The following is a 14,952-nucleotide window of genomic DNA, read 5'->3' on the forward strand; positions in this document are numbered from 1 at the left end:
AGGGGCCTGTCTATCCAAGAAATATATGAGGGTGTCAAAAAGACAATGCAAAATTATAACACAGCCGAACGGAAGAGTAAGCATGGCTACAAGTAATACGGTTGTATTGTTGTTGGTTTTTTACTTGCATTTTATGCTGTCGATAAGAGGTTCAGGTATACAATACATTTAGATTTATTTTTTTTTAACACTCCTTAGGCCTGGTGCACACCAGAGAAGTTTTTCTGAGCGTTTTGAGTTTTTAAATCTGCTGCTAATGTTATCCTATGTGTCTGTGCACACTGGAGCAATGAGGTTTTGTAAAAAAAAAACCCATAGCATTACATTGGGAAGAGCTTTTGAAACCTCTATGTAATGCTATGGGGTTTTTTACAAAACCTCATTGCTCCAGTGTGCACAAACTCAAAACGCTCAGAAAAACTCCTCTGGTGTGCACCAGGCCTCTGGCCCAGTGCACACCGAGTGGTTTTTGGAGCGATCCGCCGGCCGCATCCGCCTGGAAAAATGCTTGGCTAATGTATTGCAATGGGATGGTGCACACCGGCGGTTTGAGGTTTTTGCCAAGCCGCAAACGCGCCTCCTGCTGCGCGTTTGCAGTTTGCTAAAAAACCTCAAACCGCCGGTGTGCACCACATGTTGAAATACAATAGCCAAGCGTTTTCACTGGCTGATGCGGCTGGTGGATCGCATACAAAATCCGCTTGGTGTGCACCCGGCCAAATATCTGCTCTCTGCTCCCAAAACCGCTAGCGTTTTGACGATCTGCTAGCGGTTTTGGTGTGCACTGGGCCTTACACAGTTCTGCTTTTATAGTTATTGAATTCTACTTTGATCCCTAAACTGCATATTCTTGTTTCATCCAAATCTGCTGTGAACTTATATTAGGCCCAGTGCACACCAAAACCGCTAGCAGATCCGCAATACGCTAGCGGTTTTGGGAGCTGATTTCAGAGCGATTCTAGGTATGTTTAGAGAGGTTTTCTAAACATACCTAGCGGTTTTGCGTGCGTTTTTGTGTAGCAGATTACACATATTGTTACAGTAAAAGCTGTTACTGAACAGCTACTGTAACAAAAATGCCTGGCAAACCGCTCTGAACTAGCGTTTTTCAGAGCGGTTTGCGTTTTTCCTATACTTTACATTGAGGACGAAACGCTTCCGAAAACTGCAAACGCGCAGCAGGAGGCGCGTTTGCGGCTTGGCAAAAACCGCAAACCGCCGGTGTGCACCATCCCATTGCAATACATTAGACAAGCGTTTTTAGAGGCACTGGGCCTTAGTGGCAACATGGAGGCGTAGTGGTTAGCACTCTATCCCAGCAAGGGTAACATCTGTACGGAGTTTGTATGTTCTCCCCGTGTCAGTGTGGGTTTCCTCTGGGCACTCCGGTTTCCTCCAACATCCCAAAAAACATACAGATAAGTTAATTGGCTTATCCCTAAATATTGGCCCTAGACTACGTTACATGCCCTGCACGATAGCAGCACGGTGGCGTAGTGGTTAGCGCTCTCACCTTGCAGCGATGGGTCCCCGGTTCGTATCCCAGCCAGGTCAACATCTGCAAGGAGTTTGTATGTTCTCTCACCGTATCTGCATGGGTTTTCCCCGGGCACTCAGATTTCCTCCCACATCCCAAAAACATACAGATTAGTTAAACGGCTTCCCCTAAAATTGGCCCTAGACTACGTGTACTACATGATACATACATAGACATAGGACTATGGTAGGGATTAGATTGTAAGCTCCTCTGAGGGACAGGTAAGTGACAAGACAATATATACTCTGTACAGCGCTTTGGAAGATGTCGGTGATAAATAAATACTAAATAATAATAATTAGTGTTGCACAAGTCTTTTAGTTATTTATTATCAATATTGTGCTGTACACTATTTGTATACTTTATATATAGTGTAGTGCTGTATTCGATAAGACGACAACTGGCACCTAATCTAATATAGCATGATCAGGCCTGGATTTACATCACAGGAGCCTATAGGCACAGATGTCCTGGCAACTTAGACTTCTCCCTCCATGATCCTACTATCCCCACCGAACGCACCACAAGTGTGCTGGCTGGTTCAGCTGTCACTTCTCCCTTACCTATGATGCTCATCATAGATAGCCACAGGGGGTGCATATTATTTCGGCGCTGCTCAGTTCGGCGTGGTGAGAGCCGAATGACGGCTCTCACCGCTGCCGCTAAACTCCGAGGCAGCGTTAAATACTATTCCCCCTTCGAGTTGTCGCAGCCGCCAGAGCCCCGAATTACTGCTACGCACCCCGCGCAGCATAGCATTGCTGCTATGGGGCGCCCAGTTTCAACTGATCTAGCTACAGGTGCCCCTTAGTAAAGGGTAGCCAGTGGTACCCTCAGTATTAAGTTGCCTCTGACTGAAGGTTGATCTCATCAGTGGAATGCCGAGAGCAGGGTGAGGAACCTCTCATTTATACTCTGCTCGGGACTCTGCATAGGGAAGGAGGCAGGGAAGCACTCGAGGAGCAGAGTGAACCGCACTCCATCATCAGGCGCCTGTAGGCACGTGCCTACAATGCCTTTTGGTAAATACAGCCCTGAGCATGATCTAAGTACATATGAAAATAAATGTTTAACATCAGAAATATATTAATTGTTTATGTGAATCTACTGTATTAGTGTGTGGGCACAGGTAATCAGTTTAGTTACTGCAATGGTCTCCTTTCTGACTTCCTGAGACCAGACTCCACCCCCTGAAATCCAATATGAATGCAGCTGCCAAACTCATTCACTCCTCCTGACGCTCCTGTTCAGCTACCCCATTATGCAGGTCCCTTCACTGGCTCCCTGTTCCCCTCAGAATTAAATCTAAGCTGCTCTGCCTGGCATACAAATCTATGCACCATACCTCCCCTTTGTACATCTCTGATCTCATCCAGGGATACTCCCTAACCTGTTTTCTCCGCTCCTTCAACACTACGGATGTCCACCGCATCACTTGCTCACCCTCAAGGCTCCAGGACATCTCAAGAGCAGCCCCTACTCTATGGAACTCCCTCCACCCAGCACCACCATCACAAGAAATAAGAGCTGCTGAACTGCATACAAAAGAAAAAGAGGTGTGTGCTCAGACCAGGTATTACCTAACTTATTCACTATACAGAACAGGCGCTCAACTATACTATAGCTATACTATATAGCCAGGTGCAGCTAGCCACAAATTGCATTGCAGCCAAAGGCAGTGCCTAAATCGCCAACCATCCATTTTACCTGCTATTGATTCTGCTTGCTTCCTTGTAATCAGAGCGCCGACAGGTTCTCCTTCTCGTATGACTCACCAGATTTTTATCCCAAAACATTTAACAGTGATTTGGCTAAGATAGCCAGCCATGAATAACTTAAAGGGAAGGTCCGAGGAGTATAAAAATAAAAAATCCACTTACCGGGGCTTCCTCCAGCCCCTGGCAGCCATCCTGTGCCCTCGTCGCAGCTCCGGTGGCGCCCGGTCGGCTTCCACGTCGGCTTCTCCTGCGCTACAGCATGTGGCTCACTGAATAGCACTGACATCATCAGGACTGTAATGCGCAGGCGCAGAGTTACTGTGCCTGCGAAGTACAGTCCAGATGACGTCAGCATGAATACGTGACGCGCGCTGGAACGCAAGTAGGCCTCTAGTACTAGAGGGGACTCCGGCCCACTATTGGGAGTGGAGCTGCGGTAAGGGCACAGGACGTGTGCCAGGGGCTGGAGGAAGCCCCAAGTAAGTGGATTTTTTTTTATGCTCCTATATCCTTTAAGGCTCAAAAAAAGTAAATCTCACAGCGAACAGAGCAAAAGAAGATAAACAGTCCACAAGAAAATAAAAGATAATGAAGATTACAGGTGTAACAGCAACTGACTGTTAAAACAGTCTGAAGAATTTTCAAGGCGTTTTATAATGCAGAACAATCTCATTTGGGCCATTTTGCTCTTAGTATGGGCTAAGTTACAGGGTGCCTGATTGCAGTGCACCTTCTCATCATCCCATAATTACGCAACATAATCACCATTTGGTCTCCAGTCACTATAACATTAAGGAAGCTAAAAAATGCAGGTAGCATTTAGCTTTGCAGCTTAATGTGACTTAAAATTCTGCAGCTTGCCTCTCTCATCCCCTGTGTACAGAATAAACATTTCCTACTAACAAAGTCCACTAATGCTAAAGAATATTAATCTTTAAAGATACATATGCAGTATAATTTCATGAAATCTGGCACCCTCAAAAATCCATATTATCTAGGATGTTAGAGTAGAGTTTATTATATACAGTGGGTTGCAAAAATATTGGCCCCCCTTGAAGTTTTCCACATTTTGTCATATTACTGCCACAAACATGAATCAATTTTATTGGAATTCCACATGAAAGACCAACACAAAGTGGTGTACTCATGAGAAGTGGAACGAAAATCATACATGATTCCAAACATTTTTTACAAATAAATAACTGCAAAGTGGTGTGTGCATAATTATTCGGCCCCCTTTGATCTGAGTGCAGTCAGTTTCCTATAGACATTGCCTGATGAGTGCTAATGACTAAATAGAGTGCACCTGTGTGTAATCTAATGTCAGTACAAATACAGCTGCTCTGTGAGGGCCTTAGAGGTTGTCTAAGAGAATATTGGGAGCAACAACACCCCAAGGAGCACTGTTCAAGCGATCATTCAGAAATGGAAGGAGTATGGCACAACTGTAAACCTACCAAGACAAGGCCATCCACCTAAACTCACAGGCCGAACAAGGAGAGCGCTGATCAGAAATGCAGTCAAGAGGCCCATGGTGACTCTGGATGAGCTGCAGAGATCTACAGCTCAAGTGGGAGACTCTGTCCATAGGACAACTTTTAGTCATGCACTGTACAAAGTTGGCCTTTATGGAAGAGTGGCAAGAAGAAAGGCATTGATAACAGAAAGCATAAGAAGTCCCGTTTGCAGTTTGCCACAAGCCATGTGGGGGACACAGCAAACATGTGGAAGAAGGTGCTCTGGTCGGATGAGACCAAAATAGAACTTTTTGGCCAAAATGCAAAACGCTATGTGTGGCAGAAAACTAACACTGCACATCACTCAGAACACACCAGCCCCACTGTCAAATATGGTGGTGGCAGCATCATGCTCAGGGGGTGCATCCCTTCAGCAGGGACAGGGAAGTGGTCAGAGTTGATGGGAAGATGAATGGAGCCAAATACAGGGCAAACTTGGAAGAAAACCTCTTGGAGACTGCAAAAGACTTGAGACTGGCGGAGGTTCACCTTCCAGCAGGACAATGACCCTAAACATAAAGCCAGGGCAACAATGGAATGGTTTAAAACAAAACATATCTATGTGTTAGAATGGCCCAGTCAAAGTTCAGATCTAAATCCAATCGAGAATCTGTGGCAAGATCTGAAAACTGCTGTTCACAAACACTGTTCATCTAATCTGACTGAACTGGAGCTGTTTTGCAAAGAAGAATGGGCAAGGATTTCAGTCTCTAGATGTGCAAAGCTGGTAGAGACATACCCTAAAAGACTGGCAGCTGTAATTGCAGCAAAAGGTGGTTCTACAAAGTATTGACTCAGGGGGCCGAATAATTACACACACACCACTTTGCAGTTATTTATTTGTTTGGAATCATGTATGATTCTCGTTCCACTTCTCATGTGTACACCACTTTGTGTTGGTCTTTCATGTGGAATTCCAATAAAATTGATTCATGTTTGTGGCAGTAATATGACAAAATGTGGAAAACTTCAAGGGGGCGAATACTTTTGCAACCCACTGTATTGTTAGCAAGACCATTGAGACGCCTCTTCCTGTTCAGTAAGCCAGCACCTATTCAGTAAGGACAGGTTTTAAAGGGAACCTAAACCCATGAAAAAAAATTAGTTTCACTTACCTGGAGCTTCTACCAGCCCCCTGCAGCCATCCTGTGCCCTCGCAGCCACGTTTAGATCCTCGGGTCCCACGCTGCCAGTTAGTTTCGCCCTTGCCATCCCGGAGTCGGCGGGCCGCCAATGTGTATTCTTGCACGCGTTCCTGCAGGTGCAGGATGCTATTGCGGAATTCAACACGTATCTTTGTACGCATTGAACCGCAACACGTACAAAGATACAAGTTGACGTCCACAATAGAAAAGTTGTTTGAAGGGGCCTAACACCTGGATGGGGGCATGCCGGAAGGGGATCCATGGCAAAAGTCCAACCAAAAATGACGTAGTCGACGCAGAGTCGTATTTCAATCTCTAAAGGGCAGAAATCACATTGTATTCCTAAATTGGTGGAATGAAGTGCTTTAAAACGTCCGGCATGTGTACATGTCGATCAGGTAGTGTAAGGGTTACGCCCTGCTTCAGACAAAATGCCGCTGACTGACAGACAAAATGCCGCGTTTAACGCAAAAAATTGTAACTAAAATTGAGTTCTTTGGGCATAACAAGGGGCATGGATGCATGGAGGAAAAACAGCATAGCATTCCAAGAAAAACACTTGCTACCTACAGTAAATATGGTGGAGGTTCCATCATGCTGTGGGGCTATGTGGCCAGGGCAGGGACTGGGAATCTTGTCAAAGTTGAGGGACGCATGGATTCCACTCAGTATCAGCAGATTCCGGAGACCAATGTCCAGGAATCAGTGACAAAGCTGAAGCTGTGGCAGGGCTGGATCTTTCAACTAGACAATGACTCTAAACACTGCTCAAAACCCACTAAGGCATTCATGCAGAGGAACAAGTACAACGTTCTGGAATGGCCATCTCCGTCCCCAGACCTGAATATAATTGAAAATCTGTGGTGTGAGTTAAAGAGAGCTGTCCATGCTCGGAAGCCATCAAACCTGAATGAATTAGATATGTTTTGTGAAGAGGAATGGTCTAAAATACCTTCAACCACAATCTAGACTCCCATTGGAACCTACAGGAAGCATTTAGAGGTTGTAATTTCTACAAAAGGAGGATCTACTAAATATTGATTTCATTTCTTTTTTGTGGTGCCCAAATTTATGCACCTGCCTAATTGTGTTTATTAACAATTATTGCACACTTTCTGTAAATCCAATAAACTTCATTTCACTTCTCAAATATCACTGTGTGTGTCTCCTATATGATATATTTAACTGACATTTTTTATCGTAACAACCAACAATTTATACAGGAAAATCATGACGACTAACAAGGTTGCCCAAACTTTTGCATCCCACTGTAGTTCGACCCACCATCTCTACCTATACTGTATATTGTGGACCTCTCTGGCTATCTGTACTGGGGAAGGAGGGGCACTTTCTGGCTATCAATAACAAAGGACATACTCTGGCTACATGTACGAGGGTCACTCTTTGGCTACCTAAACTGGGGGGGTACATTCTGGTTACCTACACTCGGGGGTCCCCCTCTGGTGGTCTAAATTTAGATGTAGGATTCCTTTACGGAGAATGAATTGTACCGCGTTTTAGAAACTGGAAAGAATCATACCGTTAAGGAGGTTAAATCTCATCTTTACCCTGTCCAGTAAACCACAGGCATTTTTATTTATATGAAAAGAACAGGAAAAGTTCAATCCAAATAAAATTGTAGGCCCTGAATAGGTCTGGTACACAAAGGCCTGGAGAGGTCCCCCCACCCCACCAAAAAGTCATAAAACACTTTCCTACAACTCAGCGATATTTACTGCTATGTAGCCCTGGACAAAAGAATGGCTATCATTGTCAGGGCAGGAGAACAGAAGGTGACCTAAACTAGCAATACTCACAGCCTTAAAACATAATTTATTTGGCCTTTGGAGAATACAGAGAATGCTTAGCATTAAACACAATCTATGACAGGGTGACGTGTGAAGGCAATATTGTCTCTGCGAATTCTTAACAATAGACATATATTGCCTAGAACTGCAGTAGCATCAGGCTTGGGAAGTCTGCTAAAGGAAGACTCAGGGCAAACGTTAAAAAGCAGGATTCTGTTTTCTAAAAGAATTCCAGGGTTTATTGGAATGGGCACTGCATTAGGGCTGGCACTCATGGAGAAGCATGTGATCAGTTTGATCAGCTGATAGATTTGTAAGGCTCTGATTTGCTGGTCATGGTCATGCATTAAGCCAGGAAGTCATCACAGCAAATCCTCAGAACCTTACAAATCTATCAGCTGATCAAACTGATCACATGCTTTTCCATTAGTTCTCCTAAGCATTGCCATAAGTGCCGTAACTACAATTCATTAGGGTCCCACAGCAAAACGTTGATGCCCCCTCACCCTTCCCCCGCAATGTTCACACCCCTTCCCTTGCCTTCCCTTCGTGCCCTCCACGGCCTTGGAGCCCATCTCGCTAGGGTCATAGAACAAGATTGGCCATCATGATCTTTACGCCCATAACAAGTGTAGCCACAAAAACAGCTGATCTGAAGTATAGTCCTCTGTATCAGAGGAAGGGAAGGTTAGTAGTTGGGGGCCACTTACAACTCTGGAGCCCCATGTGATCACACACATGTGGCTAGCAACATGTGTTGTCCGAGTTGCCGCCGCTCCCTCCCCCCCGTCATGTCCGATCGTCGCCATAGTGACGACCAAAGTCGAAAGAAGAAGTTACGGCTCTCGCGGAATCCCGGAGTGATAAATATAGCCGGCGGCGATCAGGGGCGGGACACAGCACCGGGTCAATTAGGGAACACATGTAGCTAGCCTAGTGCTAGCTACATGCTTTAAAAGAAGTTTAAAAAAAAAATAGCCCAACAATTGAACGCCAGGGAGGTTAAACCCGATGTGAAAATAAACTGATGAGATAAACAATTAAATTTATCCTCCTACTCCTAAACAATGACTTTTTAAAATATCCCAGGGTTTTCTTTTATATTTAAACATTTACAAAGTACCGTAGGTTGAATGTTTTATTGTCTCTAATCAGTGGCAGTCTATTAAGCAAACCCTCAAAACTTTTTCTTTAAAATGGCCTACCCCACATCTACCACACTCTAACTCTCTCAGTCAACCACCTTTTCCACAGTCCTACCTTATGTGTCCCTCCCCCACCCCTTAGACTGAAAGCCATTGGTAGGGCCTCCCCCCTCCCTCAGTGTGTCCTTCTTAATTTTACTACTCCAGCAATGACTCCGTTCTCATGGACTAACTCGGACTTGTTTTGCCGGGTCTCTGTAAAACGCAATTTATACCCTGATTGCATGTATAACCTTGTGCTATGTTGTATAACCGTTTGCTGCCTTGCTGTCTGTCACCCCTTGTTGCAATGTATGTATCCCTGTTTATTGTCCAGCGCTGTGTAATATGTTGGCTCTTTATAAATACAATTAATAATAATAATTATAAAGTGTCCCAGAGTTAGAAAAAGGTTAGAGTTAGAAGAAGTTGTATTCTGCCAGAGAAAACTTTTATGGCAGTAATTTGCTTAACAGTGATGTTTACTAGACTCTTGACAAGGTACTGACAAGACAGAAGCTGTCACTTCCATGCATACAAATGAACTCTTTCAGGCAGCAAAAATAAAACAAGTAAAACATACTGATTATAAATATGTTTAGTACTGTTCATATACTGTACATGATTATCTCATCATGTCACATGTCACCTCGGGTACACCTTAATGTCAAAAAAAGTTGTTGGGTTGTCTGACCACTCCCCATTCTCCTTGCTTGCCTGAAGCATAAACATACAAGGCCATGGCTACCCCAATGTTCAGTTTCATGCAAGAGGGGTAGGCTAAGGCAATAGTGTAGACTAAGTTTATGACTCAGGAAGTGGGTATTTAAGGATATATTTCTTCAGTGAGGAGTTTTTAGCCTTGGAGCCTTCGGTACACCAACAGACAGCAGACCTGGTGAGAAGTAGGCATTGGAGTAGAAGACAGTAAAACGATGCCTAGACAGGTAAGAGGAAATTCAATAATGTGTAAGGCCCTTGATCCAGGAAACTGCATAAGTGAAGGTGCTTTTGCACTGTGAGCCAATGGGAATAGGATATGTTGAGAGAGAGTTATGACTTTACCGTAAATACAAAGTTGCCAAAACCAAACCGCTGAATAATCTTAAGTGCTGTTTTGGTGCCGAGTACCAGCAACCAAAACTCTTCTGCCAAATTTACACAGACTCCTAGATGTTCAGGGAGCAGAGCCACCACGTCTAGAATGGTGCATGAGAGGGTAAGTTCACCGAATTAAGCATCATTTTGTGAAAATGGTAGTAAAGAAAAGTTATGTAAGACCTGGCAGAATGTGGTTAGCTTCTGGCCAAAGGCTGCATAATGGGCTCCAGAAGTTTTAGATTCCAGGAGTCTGCACAAGTGAAGGTGCTTTTTTATTACGGGCCTATGTGAACAGGGCAAATTGAGGAGGAATGGACCACAGATACAAGTCTGCTATCACTAAACAACTGAACACTCTTAACTGTTGTTCTGGTGCTTCGCTAATACCCAGTACTTCCCCCACCAAATCCATATCCAGTTCTAGAAGTACAGAAAGCAAAGCCATCTCAGCCAGATTTTAAATGACAAGTATACTTCACTAGAGGCAGGCAGGTGCATGGGGGAGAGGGGCTCTGGGTGCTCAAGAAACCCCCTTTGTGTGACCCACTACCCTAGTCCCTTAATCAAAACGAGTGTGGAGTCTGTGGTGTGGAGTGGACTGGAGAGTTTCAGCAGACTTACAGTAAGTAACTTATACTCACTGGTTGCTGACAGATGCAGGGACCCAGGCAACACAGGCGTCAACAAGTAGGAAGTTTCTTGAAGCTTGGTGCCTCCATGGCAATTGCATGCCGCGCGTGTCACGTAGTGTTGTTGTCATCCTGACATCATGATAGCAGAGACGAGGCTGTCAAGTAGACATAAAAAGAGGAGGAGGGAACGTGAGGCCACCGGTGACAGATCTGACTTACTCAACACCAGCGCCTCTGTGACTGCATATGTATGTCAAGCGGAGGGGCTAAGGGAGATTGTTTGGGACAGTCATAGAGCTTTACTACTCTGGTTTGGTACTACTGAGCATTTCAGGGGGGGAGGTCACATATCATCCCAGGGATAGGAGGTTGGGATGGTCCCCCACCACTTGTTGGATGGTACTATTGTGCATCTGGGGGGGGGGGGGGGTTCAGATTTGAGCATTTGAGCACCCACCATTTATGGACCCTCTGCACGGCCCTGACTGAAGCACAATTATGTAAAAATATCAGTAAAGACAAGGTTATATAAGGCCCGGCACAGTGATGCTTAGCTTCTGATCAAGGGCTATAGAATGGGCTTCAGGGTCGGAAGATGGGAAGCTGCTTTTTCCTTGTGGACCTACGGGAATTATAAGTTGAGAGAGATTTATGAATCTATCATAGATAAAAGGCTGACATATCCAAACAGTTGAATGACCTTACTTGTTGTTTTGGGTCTTGTAGATATAAATGTTTTCTAGCTACAGACAAACACGAGACCGTTATTCTCACTGGTACACGAATGTTCCTTTTTGCTTACATATGTATGACATATGGTTTAAGTGAGAAGCCGCTACAAAGTACAATATTAATGAAAATGAGGAGTTTCGGGCTAATTGCGCATTTTTTGGCAGACTTTGACCTGCCTAGAGCTCTGCCAGATGAACAATTTTATGTACTTTTTAACATTTAATCATATCCTAATGTTAAAAATTAAATGATTTCAGACAACAGATGGGACTTACATTATTGTACCTCCAGCTGCTCTATGGCACAGCATGACCTGCACATATTAGGATGAAGAGGATTGGGCACAGCAGAGTAACCTATACAAACCACTACCTGATACCAGAAGCACCAGGATTGTGTGAAGTTAAGACCTATTCACACAGGAGGGTTTCTTAATTGCTTAAAAAAGGTTAAAAAGAAACATACAATACAAGTTCCGTGTTTGTAAAAAGCACAAGTCCAAGTTTAGGTCCAGACTCAGACTGTAAGTGTTCAGACTTCACATTCACTAAGGTTCTGTAATCAAATTACAGTGGTGGTTAGCTACAGATGAGACAAGCTCAACTCTCTAAATACATACACGGTGCATTTCTCTCTGTTTTCTTTCTGTTCTGTGCAAGAGCTCAGGTCCACTTTAAAGAAAGCCCCAATGTGCCAATGGTGACATGGGTCCACCAAACAATTACAAGTCACAAAAGCCAACCGATCTTCCAGGAGTCAAAGTGGCCCCTAATCCACAGGCACTCATCTACACGGTACAATTTACCATCAGATCAACCAGCGATCTGATAAGAAATTGCATTGTGTGTAGATGTCCAAATTGTTTCTGATCAATTTTGCGATAGATTATGCATTGATAAGTACCCCAAATCTATTGCAATCCAATTGGACCGGTTGGAAATTATCGAATAGATCCGTCAATCCAACACAAAATTGTACCATGTAGATGAGACTTTAGAGGCCCACACTCCATTAGCAGTCACTGGAGTACTAAATCTGCCAGCAGTCACAGCAATGCTATCTACCAGCTGTTAGCAGTCACAGGGACCCCCAATCAGCCATAAATCACAGAGTACCCCATCAAACTTTTTTCCTAGGCCTCGGAGGTGTGACGGTATGTTACACGGGGGGAGGAGACTATGTTGAAAGATATTACTAACGTATAGGAGGGCAGTAGTATTTAGCATTAGAGTGGTCATGACTAGAGTGTGGGGAAAACTTAAAGGGAACCTGTACTGAGTAAAATTATTTAAAATAAACACATGAGGTAACTTCAAATGAACATTACAGAGTTACCTTGCCATCAGAGATTGATAAGTAGACTACACGGGAGTATGACTTGTGCATGTTTATTTTGACTTTTAATTTTCAGTTCAGGTTTTCTTTAAAGAGGAACTCCAGTGAACATTTTTACTGTTGGCAGGTGATGTAGTTGCTGCATGGTTTTTGACAGTTGGAAACCGCTGTTACAGCTATTTTCCACAATGCAACGAGGTTCACAGACAGGAAACTGCCCAAAAAGTACATACTTTTCTTGTGGGAGGGGTTTCTTGTGGGAGGGGTTTCACCACAATATCAGTCATACAGCGCCCCCTGATGGTCTGTTTGTGAAAAGGAATAGATTTCTCATGTAAAAGGGGGTATCAGCTACTGATTGGGATAAAGTTCAATTTTTGGTCAGAGTTTCTCTTTAACATTCACACTGTAGAAGGATGTGCTAACAACTCCAGCCTGACCAAACCAACACATGTGCTGAAGGCCAACTCCTACCCAACTGGCAGGTCCATGAACTAAAGTCTTTTTACCACATGTCAAGCTTTTCTTTTGTTTTTAGCTTAGAATGCTATTCTTCTGTGGTTGTGTTTCCAGCAGAAGGACCAGTTTTCTGCTGCAGGCAGGAGTTGAGTAAGTAAATTACATTAAACAAACAAATTCCCCAGTATTTAACCCAGTCAAATTAAAAGGGACCTAATTAAAACCTTATTTTAACATTTAAATTAAGCATTGAGGTCTCAGCTGCTTTGCAAACATATGTGAAAGTCACACAACACTTGCAAGGTTCCTCCACAGAATGTGGGCCTGCCCTATTCTGTGAGGACACCAGCACTGGGATAAGCAGAAATGACTGAACTGAGAGCATATTAGGTAGCAGGAAGTAGTATGTCAGCCATTAGTAGCCATTGGACTAAGGTAATACAGTTAAATGATACCTTTTATTGGCTAATTAAATACATAATAACTCAGTTTTCAATACTGTTGATGTCGTAGCAACATTGAAGTGACCTACAAAAGAATAGTCAAATACTTACCTATCAAGAGGAAGGCTTTGGATTTCATACAGCTTTGCTAGTCTTCTCTCTGTGTCCTCATTGCTCCATTGTTCCCCATTCAGAATTGGTGCCTTAGGGACATCTCGGAAGGTTCTGGAAGCACTCACGTCCCTGAGTGCTGAAGATGGCGCATCCATACTGCACATGCTCGAGTCTATCTTCAGAAGTACTCAGGAACACGAGAACTTCCAGAGGAAGCCCGAGGAGGGCCAAAAACATTCGAACTGTAGGGTGAAAAACTTTGCCAGTGGGATTGGGAGGGGGAAACGAGGACACAGAGGAGGACCAGGAAAGCTTTATGGGATCCAGGGCCTTTCCATAGGTGAGTATATTACTCTATTTTTTTAGGTCGCTTCAGAGTTGCGTTAAAAAATAAATGATTGAATATTAATCTTGTGATTGGACTTGGACTGCTTGTTGCATACAACATTTTTTGTCACAAAACAAAATGTGGAAGTAAAATTCTCTGTTGAATTTAATAAAGTGTGTACTTCTTGAAAATGGACCTGGGCTGTCGACTCCCACCAAGGTGGGCCAGCAGGACATCTGCATGAAGTTTGTATGTTCTCCCTGTTTTTGTCTGGGTTTCCTCTGGACACACAAGTATCCTCCCTCAACCCCAAAACCTACAGATAGAGACGTAAGGCAATGACTATAATAGTAGTGAAACTGTGAGCTACTGTAAGCTAGTGTCATGGCCATATACACTCTATATAAAGTGCTGTGGAAGATATCAGTGCTACATAAATACTAATGTTAATGAGTTCCTCCAGTAAAATCCAAGGTGCTCTTGGCTATTATAAATGTACTCTTTAGGCCTCTTGCACACTACATGCGATTCCGATTTTTAATCGTTTTTCACATGCGATTCCGATTTCCAATTTTTAATCAGTACTGCATGCTGTGTTTTTTCTGCAGTTTTTCTTATGATAGTATACAGGGAAAATCGGAATCGCAAATCGGATTTGCAGTGTGCATGGAGCCTTACTCGTTTTCTGTATCACACCTGCATGCGAAAAGTCGCATTCAATGGAAATGACTCCATTGATATTCATTGATTTCATTTTTAATGCGAATATTTGCATTATGAATTCGTACTTAGTGCAAACGGGCCCATAAGACCCGCGCCCATTATGCAAATTTTCCAACTATTTTTCTGATGGCCGACAATTTTTTGAGCAACAAGCAATTGTTTTCACGATTTCGATC

This window comes from Hyperolius riggenbachi, chromosome 4 (genome assembly GCF_040937935.1).
Source record: "Hyperolius riggenbachi isolate aHypRig1 chromosome 4, aHypRig1.pri, whole genome shotgun sequence".
Classification (NCBI taxonomy): Eukaryota; Metazoa; Chordata; class Amphibia; order Anura; family Hyperoliidae; genus Hyperolius; species Hyperolius riggenbachi.